The 25205-nt window shown below is 51.6% G+C and overlaps 1 protein-coding gene across 1 annotated transcript in view; it reads left to right on the top strand.

Annotated features, from left to right (window-relative positions):
- Positions 1-25205, top strand: part of COPG2 (COPI coat complex subunit gamma 2) — a 107668-nt gene that overhangs the window by 74070 nt on the left and 8393 nt on the right. The window lies entirely within an intron of this gene.

The following is a 25205-nucleotide window of genomic DNA, read 5'->3' as shown; positions in this document are numbered from 1 at the left end:
AGGACCACACTTCCTTCTCTTCTTCCTTCCCTTGTCCCACTGTTTCTATTTCTCCTCCATCAGGTCCCTTGCTGCAACTCTGCCCATCACCCTTGACTTGCCACTCTCCATTGACCCTGCCCGGATCCCTCTTTTGCCCAGTGCTTCTTGGCCACGTTCCCCTCACAACTCCCATGTGCAGATTTTCAGAACTCTCCGTCTCATTCTGCCACGGCCCCTTTATTGTCTACCAGATCCAGGCGCCAAAACAAGAGCTCCCCATCCCAAGCCACCACCATCCTGCCGCTTGCTCTCTCCCTGCTGACAACTTTATCTTCTCTGACTACACCTATGGTCTCAGAGGTCTGCCATCCTTCCCTAGATCCCTGTAGGGAGTTTCCCTGCCTCATGCTACCTCCACCCTTTGTAGCCCCTCAAAATAGCGGAAGCATGGAATAGGTGATCGTTGTAAAATGTGATTCCAGCTTGCTCCCCAGCAATTTCTTAGCATGTCTGCTACCCACACACTGGCCTTCATCCACCTGCATCCATCCTGATACCTCTGAGGTGATACTTCTGTGCTAGGCCCATCTTAATGTGCAGCACTGCCCCTTTCCTGTGTCCCCCAGTCACTGTGGCCCTTTTCCCTGCTTGCCCTGAGGGCCTTACGTCGTCAGATGCCCAGGCTGTAGTGTCTCAGCGCTGCTCTGCTGCAGCATACAGCACATGCCTCTCGCCACCAGAGATCTGCCAGTATCCTCAGATTAGGAGCTCTTTAGGTCACTTTCCGCTCCACAGTGCCCCTTTTACTGACCCTGGGTCCCTCCTACGGTCGTGACGTTTTCTCCCATCTCCCATGCCGCCTGTCCCTTTCTTTTCCCGCTCACTCTCCCGACACAGCTACCATCACAGTCTCCCTCCTCCACGGTCACCTGATACTTCAGTGTCTCTGTCTCCACCCTGGTTGTAGACTGAATTGGATTTGCTCATCTGCCACCTTTTCTCCCACTTTTGTCTTCAAGAGACACTGGCTTCATCTTCACATGCTCTCCTGCTTTCACCTGCTACTCATGTGACAGGTTCCATGGTCTCTCCACAACATGTGCTCCCTTTGTCATCTGCCCTCGTGCTCCCCGTTGCTAGCTTCTGTCAAAAGTCCATCCGTATGTAAATCCATCTGTTGTGCCAGCTCACTCCTAAGCACCCTGACTTTTGGGTCTGCCACTTTGAAACAGTCATTGCTTCCTAGGGCTTCTCTCTGACCTTTGAACACCGAGGCATGCCTTTCACCTTTCATGCCTTTTCACCAGTGTGTCCCAAACGTTTCAAATGGGCCACTACCTCTACACCTCATCCTCCTCTGGCCTCTTCCCTCCTCTCCCAAGTTCCTTGCTCACTTTACCTGCTCTGTGCTCTAGCTCCTGCTTCGGCTTCCTATGCCCATTGCCTACTTTTGAGGACAGCGTACCTGGATTCTCCCCATCCCCTCCTCCCTGTGGGCTCTTTGGCAACTGTCTCTTGTCACAGTGGTTCCCTGAGCCTCTCAACCAGCCCCTCCTGCCCTCGCTCAGAGGCGCCGTCTCCGGCCCTTGCCTCCTCTCCCTCCTGTTGGACCACCTCTCGTCCTCCACACTCTCCCAGCGTTCCCCACTGCTCACCTCGTCTCCCACCTCCGGGGCCCGGTTTCCTCATGTCTCCTGCTTTGCTTCTCTACTGCACACATAGCAAAGGAACCGTCCTACCTGAGCCCCGTGACATTCTCTCAGCTACTGTCCCTGAACCTTCCTGCTGAATTCAGTCGTCTGCTCTGCCACGTGCTCCCTTCTTGGTCCCCCGCCCACTACTCATCCCAGTTCACTCATCACGGCCCCAGATACGCTGTCCTGAATCCGCACGCTCCGCCCTCCATCCCCTGCTCACATCCTATGGTGCAGGCGGCGGTTTCCTCCCGGGCCCTGCAAACATCACTGCCTGTAACCGTCCGTGCTTCCATTCAGACCCTTTGTCGCACACTCATGTCACACAGGTCTCGGGAACCTCCTGTGATTCTCCTACCTTCTTCCTATTACCTATCACAGGACTTTTGCCTTCTGGCCTCCCTCTTGCCCCCACACCTGCCAACTCCACACCTGACACAACTGTGCTCAGTCTCGACCTGCACAGAGCTCTGGGTACTGCTGCGCACCTCGCCTTCTCTTGTCCTCTGTACCAGGCGTCTCTCTCCCAGATGCTCTGCAGTGTCTCCCATCCCATCTGCCCTTTCCTTCAGCGTGGAATCCTGTCCAGTGCTCTCTGTTCACATGTACACAATCCTAATTCCCTTCATTCACCATTGCCACGTGCCTCAGCCCTACTCCTCAAGCATCCTCAGCTCCAGGACCACCATGCCCCGCCCCCTACCCGCTGGCGGTGAGTCCCAGGTCACCGCCAGATGCCTTCTGGGCTACATCCAGTTGCTCGCTGTCTGCCTGGTCCAGGGTCCTTCCCCCGCGTCTGACAGTCTTGACTCTGATGCCTCCATCTCTCCCGACTCAGGGGCTCCTCTGCTCATCTTCACCTGCCTGCCCGGCTCTGCCCTCTGCCCTCTGCCCCTTCCACCCAGTGATTCTCACCCGAGGATGCAGGACCCCCAAGGCGGCCTATCAGCGTCATCTTTGGGGTGTGTTTTTGGGTTTTGTGTTTGGAGTTTTTGGTTTTGTTTTTGTTTGGAGCAGAGCACTGCTCCCCCCTGAGATGTTGTGATAGGCCTCCCTTGGGGTCCATGCCCACAGCCCCCCCTCGGGTGAAATCACCCCCCCCACCCCCGGGAAGAATCACTGCTGTGGAAGCCCAGCCTGAGCCCCTGAGCTGCACCCCCCTGCGCCTCTAGCCTTCGCTGGCTGCCCCTGACACCTTTTCCCAAAGGATCCCGGCGTTGGCCCCATGACTGTGGCCCAGCATGCTCCTCTTGGAACCACCGCATTCCCTTCCCTATTTACTCTTTGACCCAGACATGCCCCACCCCCAGTCTGCATTAAAATGTTCTTTTCACACACCTCCTCCTGCCCCCCATCCTTTACGACTCTCAGGAGTTGTGACAGTATCTTTGGTCCCAATCTTGTCCTTTCCAGCACTTTCCCTAAGTTACCCTCCTCATCAGATCCATGACACAGTCTCCTGCAGAATCTCGTCCCTGTGGTCCTCACACCCCTCTGTGGTGCCCACCAACCAGCCTTTTCCCTTCCCCTTTCCTGCAGCTACTCTCCTGTGTCCTCTGTGTGTGGAGTCACCGGTCTTCCCCACACTCTCCTCAACCTGTCGTCATCGCCCCACTGAAGGTAGAATCACCAGCTCAGTTAGAGAAGACGGTGTTTTCAGAGTCTGGCTCATGTTCTCCATCGCCATCCAAAATCCCCTCAATGCCAACTCTGCCTTCCTATCCATCCTGTCAAACCTAACCTGACCCCCAACTTGACACTTGTCCTCGCTGGATCGTAGTAGAGCCTAGATGAAAAAGTTCTATCCTTGCCATAAGTTTCAAGGTCACCAGAACAGCCACTGCTGTACACCGCCTGCTCACCATCCCTTTCCACTCCTCTTTCTCCATACCAGGGCCCAGCACTGTGAGTTTCCTTTCATTTGGCAGCTCTGAGGTTGCCTGGATTCCTACCGAACCTGACGCCTCCCTCTTCTGCATGATCCCCTTGTGTCCAGCCCTCTACCTTTCACTGCGCTCCACTGTCCATCTTCCCAAGTGCCTCCCGTCAGTTTGCCTGTCTCTGAAGGATGACTCTCCTGTCACATTGCATTTGGACACGCCTTCCCACCACCTTTTCTCATGGATGCATGGTTTCTCTTCTTGACAAGGGAGAGCACCCTGCCTCTTCTCTAGGACTCAACGCATCTCACCTCACAGCTCCCTAATGTCTGCCATCTACCTGCATTGAGGCCTCCCTCCCCCATAAGGGTGTGCTTCCTCCAGTGACCTCGTCTCACTGCTCACACTCTTTCCATCCTCTCAGCAGGCCATACCGTCTCCTGAAACCATCTGCTGTCACTCTTCATGTCCTTCCATTGGCTTTGGCCACTGCCATCCTTCTGGCGCCCCTCCACACTTTTGTGCTTTGCCCAGTCTCACCTTCCTTCTTCTTCTCTCCTCCCTTTTAATCAAACTCTTGCCCATAGTACAGCCATTCCAGCACTTTCTCCTTCTCTTCCCTCTCCTGCTTCCATGTCTCCTCCATCAGACCCCATGACGCACCCCCATGCATCACCCTTGCGCTTCCAAACCCGCTGACATTGTCCAGGCCCTCTCCTCCTCCTTCCCCACACTCCCCTCACAATACTCACTGCACATTTTAAGGCTGTTCTCTTGCTCTCCGTCCCATTCTGCCTTACCCTCTGTTTTCCACCAGGTCTAGCCTCCCACACGAGTGCTGTAGCCCCTTCTATCCCACCCCTTACTCTCTTCCTCTGTGCTCCTCTGTCGCCCACATTACCTTCTAGGACTGGACGTATTACACCCCACTGCTTTTGACATTCTGCCATCCTTCTCTGCTGCCCCTGGAGTCTCTCTGACACATGCTAGACCTCCACCCCGAAATAGCACAGCACAGATTCTGTGATGGTTGTCAAACATCACCTCTGCCTTGGATCCCACTTGCTCCCCCACCATTCCTAAGCATATCTGCTACCCACACACTCCATGCACATGAGTCCATCCTGAAGTCTCTGAGGTTACCTGCCATGGTTTCTTTTCAGGATACATCTTGTACAATGCTGCCGTTTTCAGTTTCCCCTTCATTGTGGCACATTTCTCTGCTTGACCCTGAAGGCCCCTAGTCTTCAAATTCCTGGGCTACGGCATCTTGGCTCTGCTCCTATCATCTGGCCTGAGTTCAGCATATGCCACCCCTCTTGACCCCTGAGATCTGCCAGGGCCCCCACATTCGGTGCTATTCAGGCTGCCTTCCCATTTTCCACCAACCCTGAGTCCCTTGTACATTCCTGAAGTTCTCCTGTGCTACCTGGCCATTTCTTTTCCCATCGGCTCCCCTCCCCATCTCTTATCCCGTGGACCGTCTTCTCGTGGCGGCCCAAGACTCCACTATCTCTCTCCGTCCACAAGGGAGGAAGTTGGTCCTTGCTCACCCATTCTTGGCCTTCTCTCTCACTCATTCCAGAACCTCTGCTTCATCTTCAACAACCCGTCCTATTTCCCTGACTACATGCCAGTCACATGATAGACTCAGTGGTCTTCTCCTTAACTTGTGCTGCCTTCTTGACCAGTACTCAGGCTCCCTCTATTGCTAGCCTTTTCGTCCCCAAGAGGGCTGTACTGAATCCATCTGCTGTCGCCATTTACCCTTAAGGTCTTTACCTTTTAAAATCCACCATTGGGAGGTGGTCGAGCTTACATGAGCTTCTCTGTGACTTCTCATTGTCTCACTAAGCCAGTGTTTCCATGGGCCACTGTCTCTACACCTCATCCACCTTTCCCACATTCCTTATGTGCCTTACGTGCTCAGTGATCCTCTTCCTCCATGGATTTCCTCATGCCTGTCCACTCATGGGGGTCAAGTTCTTGGACTCCCAGCATCCATCCCCATCTTTGGGCTCTTTACCATCACCCTGGGTGCCGTACGTTCCCTGAGCCTCTCAAACAGCCCCTCCTGCCCTCGCTTAGAGGCGCCGTCTCCGGCCCTTGCCTTCTCTCCCTCCCGTTGGACCACCTCTCGTCCTCCACACTTTCCCAGCGTTCCCCACTGCTCACCTCGTCTCCCACCTCCGGGGCCCAGTTTCCTCATGTCTCCTGCTTTGCTTCTCTACTGCACACATAGCAAAGGAACCGTCCTACCTGAGCCCCGTGACATTCTCTCAGCTACTGTCCGTGAACCTTCCTGCTGATTCAGTTGTCTGCTCTGCCACGTGCTCCCTTCTCGGTCCCCCGCCCACTACTCATCCCAGTTCACTCATCACGGCCTCAGACACACTGTCCTGAATCTGCACGCTCCGCCCTCCATCCCCTGCTCACGTCCTATGGTGCAGGCGGCGGTTTCCTCCCGGGCCCTGCAAACATCACTGCCTGTAACCGTCCGTGCTTCCATTCAGACCCTTTGTCGCACACTCGTCTCACACAGGTCTCGGGAACCTCCGCCTCTGATTCTCCCCTTTTCCTTGTCACCACAAGTCTTTTGCCTTCTGCCCTCCCTCTTGCCCCCTGCCGCCCTCCCCCCTCCCCGCCCCATCTGCCAATCTGCCATCCCATGACTGGCTCGAGTCTCAACCTGCATAGAGCCTGGGGTCCTCCCACACAGCCCTCCTTCCGTCCCCCTTCCCACCTAGCAGCCATCTCTCTCCCATATGTTCTGCTTTGTGTTGTCCCCCATCCCATCTGCGCCTTCCTTCTGCATGGACATCCCATCGGGTACTCTCTGCTCACATCTGCACAACCCACTTCCTTTTGCATTCCATTCGCAGCTCAGTCAACCCTGCTCCACATGTATCTTCAGCTCCAGGACCAAACCTTGGCTTTCACTCCATAACCGCTGGCGGTGAGTCCCAGGTCACCGCCAGATGCCTTCTGGGCTACATCCAGTTGCTCGCTGTCTGCCTGGTCCAGGGTCCTTCCCCCGCGTCTGACAGTCTTGACTCTGATGCCTCCATCTCTCCCGACTCAGGGGCTCCTCTGCTCATCCTCACCTGCCTGCCCGGCTCTGCCCTCTGCCCTCTGCCCCTTCCACCCAGTGATTCTCACCCGAAGATGCAGGACCCCCAAGGCGGCCTATCAGCATCATCTTTGGGGTGTGTTTTTGGGTTTTGTTTTTGGAGTTTTTGGTTTTGTTTTTGTTTGGAGCAGAGCACTGCTCCCCCCTGAGATGTTGTGATAGGCCTCCCTTGGGGTCCATGCCCACAGCCCCCCCTCGGGTGAAATCACCCCCCCCCCACCCCCGGGAAGAATCACTGCTGTGGAAGCCCTGCCTGAGCCCCTGGGCTGCACTTTCCCCTTCTGCCTGTAGCCTTCCACCTGTTTCCACTGACACTTTTCCCCAAAAGATCCCAGCCCAGCACGCTCCTCTTGGAACCACCACGTTCCCTTCCATATTTGCTCTCTCATACCCGACATGCCCAAATCAAAGTCTGCATTGGAGCACTGTTCTTTTTCACCCCCACCTCTCAAACACCCCTCCTGTTTCCCACCCTTTGTGACTCTCAGGAATTGTGACAATGTCTTTGGTCCAAATCTTGTCATTCTTGGCCCCTGTGTGGTCCTCACACCCCTCTGTTTCCTGCTAACCAGCCCTTTCCTTTCCCCTTTCCTGCCGCTACACCCCTGTGCCCTCTCTGGGTGGGGGTCACTGGTCTTCCCCACAGTCTCCTCAACCTGCAGTCATCGCCCCAACACTGGATGTGGAATCGATCCACAAACTCAGTTAAAGATCGTTTTCTCAGAGTCTGGAGTTTGGCTCATGTTCCCCACCCAACCCTAAGCCAACCCTGCTGTCCAACCCTGTCAAACCTGACTCAGACCCAAACTCCAACCGTGCCCCTCCCGTCCCAGCCTCCCACCCCTTCCCCACCCCCCCCCATTCCCACCGGATCCGTAGTAAAGAGCCTGGCCGCAAAGTTCTACCCTTGCCACAACATTCAAGGCTGAAGTAGCAGCCCTTGCTCCCCTGCCCTGCTAGCCACTGTGTTTTCTGCTCCTCATTACCTATGCTGCTGCTCACATTGTCTGGCCCTGAAAAGCTGCACTTCTCTGTGCTTGGCTCCTCTGAGACCTCCTAGGGGGCCTATCTGCCAGCCCCACTATCCTTGCCACCCCCACTATCCTTCCCCCCACCCATGGTGTCCAGCGCTCTCCACCGCACTGCACTCTTCATCCTTCTCTGGGTGCCTCCCATAACCGTGCTCTCAGAGGTGACCCTTCACTGGCACAGCACCAAGGCCTATGGACATCCTTCCCATGGCCTTTCCGCAAGCTACACGTATTTCCCTTGTCTAGGAAGGCGCTGTCTCTTCTCTTTGGCTCGTGCATCTCAAAGCTTTCTAACATCTGTCATTTAGTCATTTGTGACGATCACTCCTCCTTAGAGGTGCGCTCCCTCCTGTAACCTGCTTTCACGAGTCACACTCTTTCCATCCCTTCGCCATGCCACATCCTCCTGAACCACTGCTGGCTCATCTGGTCCTTCCACTGGCTCCCTGCCCTGCCTTCCCTAGGCTCGCTTTTCCTTAGCCTCACCCTGTCTGATTTTCCTTCTCTCTCTCTCCCCCTTTAATTAACATATTGCCTGCAGGACTTGACACTAGGCCCACACTTCCCTCCTTCTTCCCTGACCTCCACTGCTTGCCTCTCTCCTGCATTGGGCCTGGCAGGCACCCCTGTCCCCCAGCCTTGCTCAGCCACTACCCATTGACAGGTTTGGGTCCACCTCTTACCCTCAAGCCACATTCCACTTACCACACTCTGGTGCCGACTTCAAAACTTCCCCTGCTCTCCATCTCCTACGCACTGTCCCCACCCCCACCCCGGCTCTCCGTCCAGCTTCTTTAACAAGAGCCTCCCACCCCTATGTCCCACCCGTTGGTCTCTCCTCTGAGCCTCTTTGCTGTCCGTATTCTACTCTCAGATCAGAGCTATGACATCCCTCTGGTTTGAAGGTCCCCCATCCTTCTCTGCTGCCCTCTGGGTCTCTCTGACACATGCTAGACCTCCACCCTTTCCAGCCTCTGGACTAGTACAGCACACATCCTGCGATCATTGTGAAATGTCACCTTCGCCCTGCTTCCGGTCTGCACCGCCTCCATTTCTAAGCATGTGAGTCCACTCTCCATCTCAGCTACTGTGGTTTCCTCCCGGGACCTCCCGACTCCACGTGAGTCGATCCTGAAGTCTGAGGTTGCCTGCCAGTCGTTTCTCCTGGGTGGATCTTAATGTGCAGCGTGCCCTGTTTCCTCTCTTTCACCACAGTCATTGTAGCCCTTCCCCCACGTGTCCCGGACCACCCTAGGTCTTCATATGCCCGGGGTACAGGGTCTCAGTCTGCTGTGCTCCTATCTCAGGTCCTCTCTCCTACCTGAGCCCCGTGACATTCTCTCAGCTACTGTCCCTGAACCTTCCTACTGAATTCAGTCGTCTGCTCTGCCGCGTGTTCCCTTCTTGGTCCCCAACCCAATACTCATCCCAGTTCAGTCACTGCTTTCTGTGGTTTCCTCCCGGGACCTGCAAACGTCGCTCCCTGTAACCGTCCATGTTTCCATTCTGACACAACTTTCAGAGAGCCTCTTCCTCTGATTCTCCTACCTTTTTCTCAGAGCCACACATGCCACTCCCCTCTCCCCTTGAGTTTTGCTGATGTCCCCAGATTGGGAGCTCTCAGTCCGCTTTACCCCTTTGTGCCTTCCCATTAATGACCCTGAGTCCGACAAGTATTCAGGAGGTTCTCTCTCCTCTTCCATGGAACGTGTCCCTTTCACTTCCCGTCGACTCCTCCCACACCACCTTCCCATTGTCATGGCTGCCGAGACCTCCCTCGCGCTCCGTCCCTCGCTGTGGACTGCTTCGGGCTCCACACAGCCTCTGCTTTGTCTCCCACTGGCGTCCTCAGTAGGACCCTCTGCATCACCTTCAATTCCCCGTTCTACTTGCCCTACACCTGCCCATCCTGGGATGCATTCATTGCTCTTTACCTTGATATCTGCTCCCTTTTCACCTGCCCTCGTGTTTTCCCCATTGCAAGCTTCTTGGTCCCCAATGTGCTATGTACTGAGTCCCTCTGCTGTCACCACTCGCCTCTAACCGCCCTACGTTTTCAGGTCCACCATTTGGATAAGATCCTTGCCTCTCTCAGCAGCTCTCTGACTTGCGTCTCACCATGCCCTGAGCTGAAGGCTTGTCCCTAACAGGCCACTTGCTCTGCACCTTGTCCTCCCCTCGTTCCTCCCACCTCTCCAACTTTCTCACTTGACTCATCCATGCGGTGCTCCTCTCCGGCATGGGCTTCTGTGCCTCCTTGGTCCACTCATGGGAGCAAAGTTCCTGGATTCTGCACTGCCATGCCCTCCTTCAGGCATTTTATCACCTCTTTTAGAACACTGTGTTCCCCGATCCTCTCAACCAGCCCCTCCTGCCCTCGCTCAGAGGCGCCGTCTCCGGCCCTTGCCTTCTCTCCCTCCCGTTGGACCACCTCTCGTCCTCCACACTCTCCCAGCATTCCCCACTGCTCACCTCGTCTCCCACCTCCGGGGCCCGGTTTCCTCATCTCTCCTGCTTTGCTTCTCTACTACACACATAGCAAAGGAACCGTCCTACCTGAGCCCCGTGACATTCTCTCAGCTACTGTCCCTGAACCTTCCTGCTGAATTCAGTCGTTTGCTCTGCTGCGTTCTCCCTTCTTGGTCCCCAACCCACTATTCATCCCAGTTCAGTCACTGCTTTCTGTGGTTTCTTCCCGGGACCTGCAAACGTCGCTCCCTGTAACCGTCCATGTTTCCATTCTGACACAACTTTCAGAGAGCCTCTTCCTCTGATTCTCCTACCTTTTTCTTGTCACCCCAGGACTTTAGTCTTCTGCCCTACGTCTTGCCCTGATTCTTACCAAGGCGTTCATGTCAGCCTGCACAGAGCTCTGGGTACAGCGATCCACCCCTTCTCTCCCCCTCCCTACCCAGCAGACATCTCTCTCCCACATCTTCCTCTTCAGTGTTGTCACCCATCCTGTCTACCCTTCCCTTCTGTTTGGACATCCTGTCCAATACTATGTAAACATCTGCACAACCCAACTTTCCCCATGTACAACTCCCACCTTGGTCAGCCCTATTCGGGAGTCCTCAGCTTGAGGCCTGAACATTGGCGCCCCGCCCCCTACCTGCTGGCGGTGAGTCCCAGGTCACCGCCAGATGCCTTCTGGGCTACATCCAGTTGCTCGCTGTCTGCCTGGTCCAGGGTCCTTCCCCCGCGTCTGACAGTCTTGACTCTGATGCCTCCATCTGTCCCGACTCAGGGGCTCCTCTGCTCATCCTCACCTGCCTGCCCGGTTCTGCCCTCTGCCCTCTGCCCCTTCCACCCAGTGATTCTCACCCGAGGATGCAGGACCCCCAAGGCGGCCTATCAGCGTCATCTTTGGGGTGTGTTTTTGGGTTTTGTTTTTGGAGTTTTTGGTTTTGTTTTTGTTTGGAGCAGAGCACTGCTCCCCCCTGAGATGTTGTGATAGGCCTCCCTTGGGGTCCATGCCCACAGCCCCCCCTCGGGTGAAATCACCCCCCCCCCCGGGAAGAATCACTGCTATGGAAGCCCCGCCTGAGCCCCTGAGCTGCACCCTCCCCTTCTGCCTGTAGCCTTCCACCTGTTTCCACTGACACTTTCACCCAAAAGGTCCCAGCATTGGTCCCTATTCGGACATTGACCCGGCACGCCCCTCTTGGAACCACCATGTTCCCTTCCATATCTGCTCTCTCATACCCCACATGCCTCAACCCGTCTGCATTAGGGCACTGTTCTCTTTCACTCCCATCCCGCAAACACCCCTCCTGTTTCCCACCCTTTATGACTCTCAGGAATTGTGACAATATCTTTGGTCCAAAATTGTCATTCTTGGCCCCTGTGGTCCTCACGCCCCTCTGTGGTGCCTGCCAACCACCCCTTTCGTTTCCCCTTTCCTGCCGCTACTCTCCTGTGTCCTCTCTGGGTCGGGTCACTGGTCTTCCCCACACTCCCCTCAGCTTGTAGTCATCACCCCAACACTGGACGTGGGATCGGTCCACAAGTTCAGTTAAAGATTTTTTTTCACAGAACCTGGAGTTTGGCTCATGTTCCCCACCCAACCCCCATGCCCACTGACCCCAACCCTGCCCTCCCATCCAACCCATTAAACCCGACCCAAACCCAAACTTGAACCCTGTCCTGCACCCCGACCCAGCCTCCCACCCCATCTCCAACTCCCATCCCATCCCTGCGGATCCGTAGTAAAGAGCCTGGCCGAAAAGTTCTACCCTTGCCACAAGATTCAAGGCCGAAGGAGCGGCCCCTTTCCCCACCCACAGCCAGCTCAGCTACCCCCTTTTCGCTCTTCCTTCCCTATACCGCTGCTCATGCTGCTTGGCACCAACACTCTGAACTTCCTGCTGACACTTGCCCAGATGCCTACTCTGCCACCTCTCTCTCCCCTCTGCTCCCCCTCATGGTGTCCAGCCTGTTTTCCTGCCACTTACCTCCGTCCTCCCCAGTGCCTCCCGTCACCTTGTCTGTGTCTGAAAGGTGAACTTTCACTGGCCCAGCATCAAGGCCCCTTGGACATTGCTTCCCACCACTGTTCCTCACACAGTGGATTTCCCTTTCCCTCCTGGGAAAGCCCTGTAGAGCCCTGCCTCTTCTCTAGGGCCCATGCATCTCAAGCCCTGTAGTGCTTGTCGTTGAGGCACATTGTGTCATTCCGCCCTCCTAAGACCTGCTCTCACCACTCACACTCTTTCCAACCAGCCCCTTGCAGGCCACCCTTGCTGCTGAAACCATTTGCTGTCACTCATCAGGTCCTTCCACTGGTCCAGGTCCCACCTTCCCGTTAGGCTCCCTTTCCCCTAGCCTCCTCTAGTGTCACTTTTCTTCCTCTTCTCTCTCCCTTCTAAGTAAGCCCTTGCCCACTGAGCTTTGTGGTCAGTCCCGCCAGGCCCTCCTCTTGTTGCTTCGCTTGCCTTCCGTTTCTGCTCCGCGGGACCCTTGATGCAGCCCCGCCCGTCCCCCTTGACCTCCCACTCTAAATGGACACTGTCTAGATCGACCCTTTGTCTTCCTCTCTTGGCCACGATCCCCTGACAACATCCATATCCAGTTTAAGCCCCTCCTCTCACTCTCCGTGCCATTCTGCCTTGTCCCCTTTGCTGTTCACTGGATCCAGCTTCCTGAACAAGAGCCCTCCCCTAACCCCCGCCAGCACACCCCTTGCTCACTCCCTCTGTGCCCCTTTACTGTCCACGTTATCTTCTCAGACTACACCTAGGACACCACAGGTTCTGAAGCGCCCACATCTTCCCCGCTTCTCTGTTTGGAGTCTGTGCAGCAATGACCTCCGCCCTTTGCAGTTTCCCTGGTGGAGCACACGCATGCTCGATGCTTGCTGTGAACGGTCTCCAGGGCCTTCATTTCCCATTTGCTCCTCCACCATTTCCAAGCACATCCACCCTTGACACTGGACTCCATCCACATGAGTCCATCCCCAAATCCCTGAGGCAATTTCTGGATTCTGTACATCCACTCCTTCCTTCTGCTTAGCAGTTCCTCTCTTGGCCCAGTGGTTCCCTGAGCCTCTCAACCAGCCCCTCCGGCCCTCGCTCAGAGGCGCCGTCTCCGGCCCTTGCCTTCTCTCCCTCCCGTTGGACCACCTCTCGTCCTCCACACTCTCCCAGCGTTCCCCACTGCTCACCTCGTCTCCCACCTCCGGGGCCCGGTTTCCTCATGTCTCCTGCTTTGCTTCTCTACTGCACACATAGCAAAGGAACCGTCCTACCTGAGCCCCGTGACATTCTCTCAGCTACTGTCCGTGAACCTTCCAGCTGATTCAGTCGTCTGCTCTGCCACGTGCTCCCTTCTCGGTCCCCCGCCCACTACTCATCCCAGTTCACTCATCACGGCCCCAGACACACTGTCCTGAATCCGCACGCTCCGCCCTCCATCCCCTGCTCACATCCTATGGTGCAGGCGGCGGTTTCCTCCCGGGCCCTGCAAACATCACTGCCTGTAACTGTCCGTGCTTCCATTCAGACCCTTTGTCGCACACTCATGTCACACAGGTCTCGGGAACCTCCTGTGATTCTCCTACCTTCTTCCTGTTACCTATCACAGGACTTTTGCCTTCTGGCCTCCCTCTTGCCCCCACGCCTGCCAACTCCACACCTGACACAACTGTGCTCAGTCTCGACCTGCACAGAGCTCTGGGTACTGCTGCGCACCTCGCCTTCTCTTGTCCCCCGTACCAGGCGTCTCTCTCCCAGATGCTCTGCAGTGTCCCCCATCCCATCTGCCCTTTCCTTCAGCGTGGAATCCTGTCCAGTGCTCTCTGTTCACATGCACACAATCCTAATTCCCTTCATTCACCATTGCCACGTGCCTCAGCCCTACTCCTCAAGCATCCTCAGCTCCAGGACCACCATGCCCTGCCCCCTACCCGCTGGCGGTGAGTCCCAGGTCACCGCCAGATGCCTTCTGGGCTACATCCATTGGCTCGCTGTCTGCCTGGTCCAGGGTCCTTCCCCCGCGTCTGACAGTCTTGACTCTGATGCCTCCATCTCTCCCGACTCAGGGGCTCCTCTGCTCATCCTCACCTGCCTGCCCGGCTCTGCCCTCTGCCCCTTCCACCCAGTGATTCTCACCCGAGGATGCAGGACCCCCAAGGCGGCCTATCAGCGTCATCTTTGGGGTGTGTTTTTGGGTTTTGTGTTTGGAGTTTTTGGTTTTGTTTTTGTTTGGAGCAGAGCACTGCTCCCCCCTGAGATGTTGTGATAGGCCTCCCTTGGGGTCCATGCCCACAGCCCCCCGTCGGGTGAAATCACCCCCCCCCCCCCGGGAAGAATCACTGCTGTGGAAGCCCCGCCTGAGCCCCTGAGCTGCACCCCCCTGCGCCTCTAGCCTTCTGCTGGCTGCCCCTGACACCTTTTCCCAAAGGATCCCGGCGTTGGCCCCATGACTGTGGCCCAGCATGCTCCTCTTGGAACCACCGCGTTCCCTTCCCTATTTACTCTTTGACCCAGACATGCCCCACCCCCAGTCTGCATTAAAATGTTCTTTTCACACACCTCCTCCTGCCCCCCATCCTTTACGACTCTCAGGAGTTTGACAGTATCTTTGGTCCCAATCTTGTCCTTTCCAGCACTTTCCCTAAGTTACCCTCCTCATCAGATCCATGACACAGTCTCCTGCAGAATCTCGTCCCTGTGGTCCTCACACCCCTCTGTGGTGCCCACCAACCAGCCTTTTCCCTTCCCCTTTCCTGCAGCTACTCTCCTGTGTCCTCTGTGTGTGGAGTCACCGGTCTTCCCCACACTCTCCTCAACCTGTCGTCATCGCCCCACTGAAGGTAGAATCACCAGCTCAGTTAGAGAAGACGGTGTTTGCAGAGTCTGGCTCATGTTCTCCATCCCCACCCCAACCTGCCCTCCCATCCAACCCCATCAAGCCCAGCCTACACCAAGACCTATCCCTTTCCTTTCCCCATCCCCACCTCCTATACTTTCCCCAGCGGGTCCGTAGTAAAGAGCCTGGCCTGAGAGTTCTCTCTGTGCCACAGCATGCAGGCTCAGGGACATCTGCTCCACAGCCCTGCTGGCCACCCTCCTGCTCCTCCTCCTGTGCCGCTGCCTGCACTGGCCTTGCTGTGGCTGGCACCTCTGAGCCCTGCCGGGATGCATTCTCCGCACCCTCCCTCTTCGAATTGCTTCCAGTTGGTGTCCAGCCTGCCTCCCTCCCACTCCCCTCCCCTCCCCATTGTCCTTGGGTGCCTCCAGTCACCTTGTCTGTCTCTGGGAGGTGACCTTCCCGTCTCGTTGCATCATAGCCTCATTCGACATTCCTTCTGCCACTTTTCTTCCTGGGACCCATTTCTTTTTCCCTTGTTGGCCATGGGGACGTGCCCTTCCTCTTCCCTAGGGCTCACACGTCTCCAAGCTCCCTCATGTCTGTCATCTACCTGCCCTGGGTCGTCCTTTCTCCATAGGGGTGTACTTCCTCCCAAGACCTACTCGCACTGTGCACACTTCTTTCGTCCATCCTGTCACATGCCACGTCCTGAAACCATCTGCTGTCACTCAGGTCTTTTCACTAGTCAAACCACTCCCTTCCCTTTATGCTCTCTCTTCCTCAGTCTCAGCCCGCCTCGCTTTTCCTTTCCTTCGCTCTCTGAACCAAGTCCTTGCCCACAGAACAGTAACCCCCTGTGCCGCCACTTCTCTTCTTCCTTCCCTCACCGCCACTGCTTCCACTTCTCCTCCATTGGGCTCCAGAAGGCACCCCTGCCAATCGCCCCTGACCTCCCACTCTCCGTGGGTACTGTCTGGATCCCCGTTTGCCCTCTTTCCCTCTTGGCCATGAGCACCTCACAACACCCACCTGAAGGTTTGAAGACCCTCCTCTCCCTCCCCTTCCCATTCTGCCTCGCCCCTGCTGTTTTCCACCCAGTCTACCCTCCTGACAAGGGCTTCCACCACTCAACCCCTGACATCCGCCCCTTGCTCTGTCCTTCTGTGCCCCTTTGCTGCCCACCTGATCTTGTAGACCTGTGACACTACACTCTTGAAGGAACCCATCTTTCTCTCCTTCCCTTGGGGAGTCTCTGCCACATCCTGGACTACCACCCTTTCCACCCTCCCTGGAATAGCACAGGTGATGATTGTGATCATTGTGAAATGTCAGCCCCACCTCGGTTCCCACCCATTTCTCTGCCATTTCTACCCATATTTGCTACCACACACTGGAATCTACCCACGTGAGTCCATCCCAATCCCTGAGGTGACCTTCCATGGTTTCTGTGCAGGGTCCGTCCTAATGTGCAGCACTGTCCCCTTCCCCCCGTGATCCTGAGTGCTTCTAGTTTTCCAATGCCCAGGCTGTCATGGCTCGGCTTAGCTCCGTTCCTACTGTCCAGTCTCACTACATCACATGCCACCACTGTCGCCCCTTGAGATCTGCTTATGTTCCGCTCATTGGGAGCTCTTCAGGCTGCCCTCCCATTTTCCACAGCGCCCCCTTTACTGATGCTGAGCCCTTCCTTTGCTCATGAAGTTCTCTCCCTTCTTCCCTGCTGCCTGCCCTTTCCTTTTCACTTCCACTCCCCTGACCATCTCTCCTACCACCTGCTAGTCTTGTCATGAATTCACTGTTCTGGTCCTTAACATCTGCTCCCCAACTGACCTGCATTCATGCTCCCTGGGTTGCAGGCTCCTTTGTCCCCAGCGTACTGGACTGATTCCCTCTGCAATCCCTTTTCACACCTAAGCACTATTCCATATCAGGTCCGCCATTTTGGAGAAAGTCATTGCCTCCCTGGGCTTCGCTCTTACCTTTCATCTTCTCACCATGACTGGGTTGTTGCCAACATTTTTCAAGGGCCACGACTCTACCCCTCATCCTCCTTTGGCTCTTCCCTCCTCTCCCAGGTCCCTCGCTTGCTTTACCTGCTCTGTGCTCTACTTCCTGCATGGGCTTCCTCGTGCCCTTGGCCCACCTGATGGGTCAAGTACCTGCATTGTCCACGTCCACTCCTCTTTCGGGCTCTTAGCCATCCCTCTCTTGTCACATCCCTCTCTTGTCACAGTGGTACCCCGATCCTCTCAACCAGCCCCTCTTGCCCTCGCTCAGAGGTGCCGTCTCCGGCCCTTGCCTTCTCTCCCTCCCGTTGGACCACCTCTCGTCCTCCACACTCTCCCAGCGTTCCCCACTGCTCACCTCGTCTCCCACCTCCGGGGCCCGGTTTCCTCATGTCTCCTGCTTTGCTTCTCTACTGCACACATAGCAAAGGAACCGTCCTACCTGAGCCCCGTGACATTCTCTCAGCTACTGTCCGTGAACCTTCCAGCTGATTCAGTCGTCTGCTCTGCCACGTGCTCCCTTCTCGGTCCCCCGCCCACTACTCATCCCAGTTCACTCATCACGGCCCCAGACACGCTGTCCTGAATCCGCACGCTCCGCCCTCCATCCCCTGCTCACATCCTATGGTGCAGGCGGCGGTTTCCTCCCGGGCCCTGCAAACATCACTGCCTGTAACCGTCCGTGCTTCCATTCAGACCCTTTGTCGCACACTCGTCTCACACAGGTCTCGGGAACCTCCTGTGATTCTCCCCCCTTTCTCCTGCCACCACAGGACCTTTGCCTTCCACACTCTTCCTTGTCCCACACCTGCCAACCCGACGCCCAACACTCAAGCTCAGTCTCGACCTGCACAGAACCCGGGGTGCTGCCATCCCCCCTCCTCTCCTCCTCCCTACCCAGCAGTGACCTCTCTGCCCGGTGACTCCTTCACACTTGTCTGCGGTCCCACCTGCCCTTCCTTCTGCGGTCACATCCCCTCTCGTGCTCCCTGGTCACATCCACGCGACCCAGCTTCCTTCCTTCTCCACTCCCATCCCTCGCAGCCTCACATGTCAAGCATCCTCAGCTCCAGGACCACCATGCCCCGCCCCTACCCGCTGGCGGTGAGTCCCAGGTCACCGCCAGATGCCTTCTGGGCTACATCCAGTTGCTCGCTGTCTGCCTGGTCCAGTGTCCTTCCCCCGCGTCCTACAGTCTTGACTCTGATGCCTCCATCTCTCCCGACTCAGGGGCTCCTCTGCTCATCCTCACCTGCCTGCCCGGCTCTGCCCTCTGCCCTCTGCCCCTTCCACCCAGTGATTCTCACCCGAGGATGCAGGACCCCCAAGGCGGCCTATCAGCATCATCTTTGGGGTGTGTTTTTGGGTTTTGTGTTTCGTGTTTTTGGTTTTGTTTTTGTTTGGAGCAGAGCACTGCTCCCCCCTGAGATGTTGTGATAGGCCTCCCTTGGGGTCCATGCCCACAGCCCCCCCTCGGGTGAAATCACCCCCCCCACCCCCGGGAAGAATCACTGCTGTGGAAGCCCCGCCTGAGCCCCTGGGCTGCACTTTCCCACTTGGCTCTTCTAGTGTTCTATCAGTTGCCACTGACACATTTTCCTGAAGGACCCCACCCAGAGTTGGCCCCACTGTCATCCCGGCACTGTCCTCTGGACTGCATTCCCTTCCAGATTTTCTCTTTCTTACTCAACATCTGTCATGCCCAAAACTCCAGTCTTCTTTATAGAGTTACACTTTTCATTTTCTTAGTTCCTCCCTTTTTGTCAAGAATTGTTGTTGAGTATAACTTTTTTTGTTTGTTTACTTCCTATTCCATGCCTCATTCATTCCAGTGCTTAATTTTACTTGTTTGCAAAATGCTTACTGTTTCTCTGTTAGAACTTTGGAAATCTACTCATTGAAGCACTCATTCTTTCTATATTTAATATTTCCTGGACATGCTTTAACCTTTTCCTGTCATCCATTATTCTTCTACCTCACTCTTGTTACTAGTCTCTTCATTTCTTTCTCTTCTAGAGCTTGCTGGAAACTTGAACCTTCATTGAACTCAGCTACAAAATGATACATATACTCTTAACCCCTTCCTTCTTAGATTGATTTCCTTCTCTTCACCACTGAATATTTTTTTTCATTAATAATTCATATCTTTTAAGTTTACATACTGTGACAAGTTTAGCCAACCACCTTAATTTAATCTCCCCACTCTTTGCTGTTAACCCTGTCATGGGTTTACTGTACACTGATTTTTCCTTGTCTCTATATATTATAATCCATGCAGTGTTCCTCTCCTTTGTTCCTATTTATTTTCATTATTATTAAGGACATTTCGTGTCATTTTTGTTTTTCTCTCAGGACTGCTTTAGTTGTATGTGTAACGCTAGTTTCACATATCCATTCTGTACTCCTCTTTTTTCTCTACCATATTTAACCCCGTGCCTCATCCCGCCCCATTCCATCTTTCTGAAAAAGTTAGAAGTCCTTTCTGGTTATGGATGTGCTCTTTTCAAGTGCATTCCATAGTGCCCTTTCCTTCGCATCAACTGAATTCCTCTTTATTTCTGAACTGATATTCCACTCCAGTGCATTTGGTTGCCTTCTGACTGACTTGTTTCCCACTGCCTTCACTTTCTTCAAGACCTTTGGCCCATCTTCAGTCCTATATCCACTTCTTTGATTTATGCGCTGCTTCTGTTGTCCTCATGTTTTAGGTTTCCTTATTGTGAATCTATTTTACCCTGTATTTAGTCTAGTTACTCTGAAATATTTATCTGACCCATACAGTGAACTTTTTATTTAGTTTCTATTATCCACACCCTTCTTTGTTCCATTAGATACAGTTATAGTGCCAAAACCTGTTTTTCAGTACATCTTTCCTCACATGACTTTTCCCAGCTAAGGTAAATTTTGCTTTTCCACCCATTCTCTTGGGGTTTCCCCCCCTCTTCTACCTTTTATTAACACCCAAATCCTGAGTTTTTATCCTTCTCATAAGCTAATACTTTCCTCTTTGTTTCCTCTTTTTCCTCTGCATTCATTGCTCAACCCATTTCTGTATTTCTTCTTTCCTACATATTTTGCTGAATTGCTTTGGTTTTTTATTTGTTGCTTGGTAGGATCCCCACCTTGTTTTAGGTCCACTTCACTGAAACTGTCTCTAACCTTTCTCTGTTGACTGCACTTTTCTATGCAAACATACCATCCTGGATATTATCCCTCTTAAGTCTCATTTTGAGTTATCACTTTATCTCTCTTTAAGAACTGCCTCACCACACAGCTCTCTTCCTGACTCAACTGCTTTATAAGTACAATCAATTTCCATTATCCTTTGTTTAAAATATTCTCAATAACAATTTTTTAGTAAACGCTTATATTGCAATATCTTAAATTTGAAAAAGCCTTCAACCATCTCCCTTTTTAAAATCCAACATATTTTTCAACCATCACAAAACTGTTATAAAAATTTTAAATTTCTTATAATTAAAAACCATTTTATAGGGCAACTATGTAATTATTTAACATATAATTCATTCATTCGTGTACATGTTTGTATGCAGTATAAAATGATCCCGTGCTGTAAGACTGTAATTGCATTCTCCTTTTATACGGCAAGAAACAATGGTAGGTTTTCGAGCTAAATAACAAATGCATATACATTTTTAAATGAAATAGATAAATAAGAAACTTTTTGGAAACGTTTACTTACCAATTGGTGAATTGCTTGAGTTGTTCCATGCATATTGTAGGGCAGATGATAGAAATAATGCACAACACATGTAAAAACCTTACGCATAGGAAGCAAGCCTCTTGGTAGAAGAACTATGACCGCAGTGAGCATATACCCTCCCAGACAGACTTGTGTGCAAACTTAAAAGTTTTTGCTAGCACAAGAATGCTAACTCCCTGTACCAAGTGTCCCGAGCACATGGTGAGGCATGGACACAAAGTTTTCATGGTAACAAGTATTTTGATAATGTGAGTAGACAGCTGGCAACACCTGCATTCTCATTCTGGTCTCAGTAATATTTGCCATTTGGCACCTTTGAGATTCCAAATCCGGCTTAACTCATACATCTCCTCTCTAACCAGCATCTTCTCTCCCTTCCCTGTTCCTTTTTTTTTTTTTTTTTTTTTTTTTAAATACAGATCTTTTCAGGTGCTTCTCTGACTTTCAGCCAGTCCTCACATGATTCTTTAAGTTCTCAGCCAATTTAACCTCACACTCACAGACAGGTCTTCCATAACTCCCTTTGAATATTTGCTCTGCCAGATCTTAAACATTATTCTACGTATCTTTCACTCAGAGGTGAATACAGGATTATTCTCTTGAGGTTTACCTCATCGTGATTCCCAACCACTCCTCAACCAATAGCATTCATTTGTTCTACAGAAAAGTATCCAAGCCATACCTTCTAAAAGGTCAATGGTGACGTTTTTACAGTTTCCACCAATGGCTTATCGGAGTTTATCTTAATCCAAATCCTTCTTACCTTCCCTAGCAGTCAGTCACTTCTGTCATAAATTCCCCAGTGAGACTTCAAGAGCCAGCCTCCTACCCAACTCCTGTTCTTCCTGAGGCCTCTCCCGTTCCACACACGCTTCTGAGACCTGACAGCTCTGTGTTTCTTTCCTTCACAGGTGATCTGTCTTGTTGCCATTCTATCTACTCAAAACTGTCTCATTCATACAGTGCCCCTTTACTTACTCGCTACCCTCTCTATTTTCTTTTTATTCTATCAGGACGTTTGGCCTCAGTCTCCCATCAGTATGACCGACTATTCAAACAATGTCTTTCCATCTGCAAGCAACTTGAGCATTCTGTCCCTTTCCCTCTATTGTTGCCAACTCCCGATATTTCCTCCAAAATTCCTTCTTCTTTCAGCTACATCTTTCCTGTGAATATAATCATCTCTCCTGGGTATGTACACTTTTGATGTTCAGCACTCACAATTCAACCTCTTCCATCTTCCTCATTTCCTACTCTCTTTACTGAATCTGTTTCTACTGTCCATTCAGTCTCGACTCACCTAGGACTCCTGTCTGGCCCATTTAAACTCCATTACATTTCATCTCTAACTTCTCGTTCTACTGACAACGCCAACCTGTTTCAAATCTTTTGCCAACAAAGCTCTCTGGGCAACAGCATATCATCTTCCAGTTCTCATTGAGCCGTATTCTCACCTCTTCCCTCAGCTGTCTGATATGGGCTTAACACCCAGCTCTTCACTGAACTTCCAGTTCCCATCCCTCTCATGTTCCTCACCCTGGCCCTCTTCACTCCCCTTCCTTGGTCAACATTTTGCAAGACTGCACGCTCTGTACCACACACCCTCTCCTTAGATTTCAGCCTTAATGTTGCTCTTCTTTTTCCTTCTCTTTGTTTTAAATGTATGTGCCAGTAGTTTCTCTCACGTGACACTTTAATTTCTGAGCAAACCTTAACATTATACTTCAACAAATTCTTCCAGATTTCCTTTATTTGCTCTCTCATAAATTAAAATCTGTATTTTTAGCCTCCATCACTAATTATAGTGAGGGACACGTTATTTTCCTCTCAAGAGGCACTCTTAAGGTACTCCCTTCATAGTACCCCCCACTTCTTACCAAATGCAGATCATCCTCTCACCAGATAAACTCCCCACCCATACTCTCCAGTTGGTCAGACCAATGTCTTTCAGCTTGCTATCAATGGCTTTTCATCAAGATTTGTCCTAATCCCCCTTCTAACTGTTCCTGTCAACCAAGCTCTTTAATTAAAGTTTTCCATCCCCCCCCAAAATACACTCACTACCCTACTTCTTTATATCTTTATGCTGTATTTGAGACTTTTTTAAAGAAATAATATATTGCATATATAATTGAGACTTCATCTATATCACTTCAGAAACATTTACCTCTCTCCCTTACAAGAGATAAATCACCACATAATTTGATACTTATCCTCATACATGTTTTTATAATTTTAATATTTATAGATCCAGAAATAATGTGTATAAATTCTTTTAAAAAATGTTTTTCCCATCAAGACTTCATGAGCTAGTTCTACTTTGTTTACTTCTCCCTGATTATACACACCACACCACTCATCTCAATCTTTAACCCCAAACATTTTTTTTTAATTTTATTTTTTTTTTAATTTTTTTTTTTTTTACTTAGATGTTAACCCCAAACATTTTAACCAGCTAGATCCCTTCTGAGATCTTACACATTTCTTCATTCTGGGTATCCTTAACCCACACATCTTATCTGCCTTTTTGCCACTCTGACTACTGAGAAGCCCGCTCTAATTCATGAAATGCTCCCATTACTTAGATTAAACCCTCTCTCTTCTTTTTTATTCTATTCTCTGCTACCTCTTAACTATCCATCTCAGCTCTATCATTCACTATATCATAGGATACAGTATTTTTCTCCTGAGATTTACTTCTTTTGATTCCCACCCACTCCTCAGGAAGTACTAATTTTGTCTCTGTAGACAAACCACTTGCCCATGCTCCTGATTTATTTTAAGGTTGCTAATACTGTCTTTTTAGAATTCCCCTTAATAAAACTCCCTTAAACCTTCCTATAGAATTCATCTTAATAAAACTCCGTTAAACTTTCTATTAACCCAGTTTTAGTTAATATTTTTTACCCATGGCATCAGTAGCTAGCTAGTCTACTCTAATTCCCATTCCTATCCATGTCCTTGAAACTATTAGATACACCACTCATTGCCTCTGGGCCTTCCCGTCCAATTGGATCCATTTCAAGGTCGCCATTCTTGGTCTCTCTATTATACACCTGATCCACATTGTTGCCACTCCATTTACTCTGAAATCTTTTCTGATTCATACCGTGGTCCTTAACTCAGCTAACAAACTCTCTCCTTTCTATTCCATCATATCCTTGGTCTAAGTATAGTGCCATAACCCACCAGTCAATATCTGCCCTTCTTAAAATAATCCCTTCATATCTGCAGGAACTTTCACATTGCTTTTCCATGCCTTTCTTCCTTGTTCCTTCTTTTCTACTAGAAACATGCTGCCTCCTCTTCTGTGTACCTCCCTTCAGCTACCACCTACATACATATCATTGTTACAGGTTTCAGGTGGCTCTTCTGGATAGATCTTCCCTTCGTGTTGGGCGCTCACTGCTGAGACCACTGCCATCTCCCCTTGTATCCGACGTTCTTTACTGCACTTGTTTGTACTCTCAGTTCAGCAGAAACTTCCAGAGGATTCCTGCCACTGGCCTGCCTTTTATGTCCATCCCACTTAGCCTATTTCTGATCTTTCTCTATACTGACCACACCCATTACTTCCAGGATTTTCCCAGCAAAGCTTCCTGGATAGCAAACCCTCATACTCCAGTTCTTTGCTACATTTTTACCTCACTCTCTCCTTGTTACTACACAACTTTGACTACTTTCCAACTCCCATTTCCTAATGTTCCCATTCAGCCCTTTTAATTGCCCTTCCTATTTGTTATTTTTTTTCCTACACTGCTTACTCTGTACCCCAGCCTAATCCACATATCCTCTCTCCTTATTTAGCTTCTGACTTCCATCTTTTGCTCTCTCCTTCTTTACTGTTTTTTTTTTCAAACAAGTCTCCTCGGTTGCTTCTCTCATCTTCTGCAAGTCCTGATGTGTTTCCTTAATTTCTGAGTATACCTTTAATGTCCCTCTTATAGGACATTCTTTCCAATTTCCCTTTGGAGATTTACCCCATATAACTGAACTTTTGACAGCGATGAAACCATATTGTTTTTGAGGTTCCCTCCCCTCCTGATCCCTACTCTCTCCCTCACTCAAAACCAATTTTTTATTTTTTAGACAAGCCTTTCCCTTAGGTAGCTTTTATCCTGTCATCTTCATTTTCCATCATTACTTTTGGCCCAAGTATGGTGCCAGAGACCTCCAGTTAGAATCCGTGACAATATCTATGTTAATATACCTTCTATGTTGATACCTTCTCACGTGGCAGCAATTTTAACTTTGTTATTTTGCTCCTTTTTATTTTGCTTTGTTATTTTATATTTTTAACTTTGTTATTTTGCTCCTTTTTATTTTGCCTTATAAAACCTCTACCTTATATTCAGCATCCCTCCTTCATTCAGAGACTATGTACTTAGCATTCCCACAGATCCATTCGTCTCTTCTGGATACACACATACCTCATATTCAGCACTCA

The sequence above is a fragment of the Rhinolophus hipposideros genome, assembly GCF_964194185.1.
Source record: "Rhinolophus hipposideros genome assembly, chromosome: 25".
Classification (NCBI taxonomy): Eukaryota; Metazoa; Chordata; class Mammalia; order Chiroptera; family Rhinolophidae; genus Rhinolophus; species Rhinolophus hipposideros.
The sequence above is the reverse complement of the archived record's forward strand: the minus strand, read 5'-3'. Positions and strand labels throughout refer to the sequence as shown.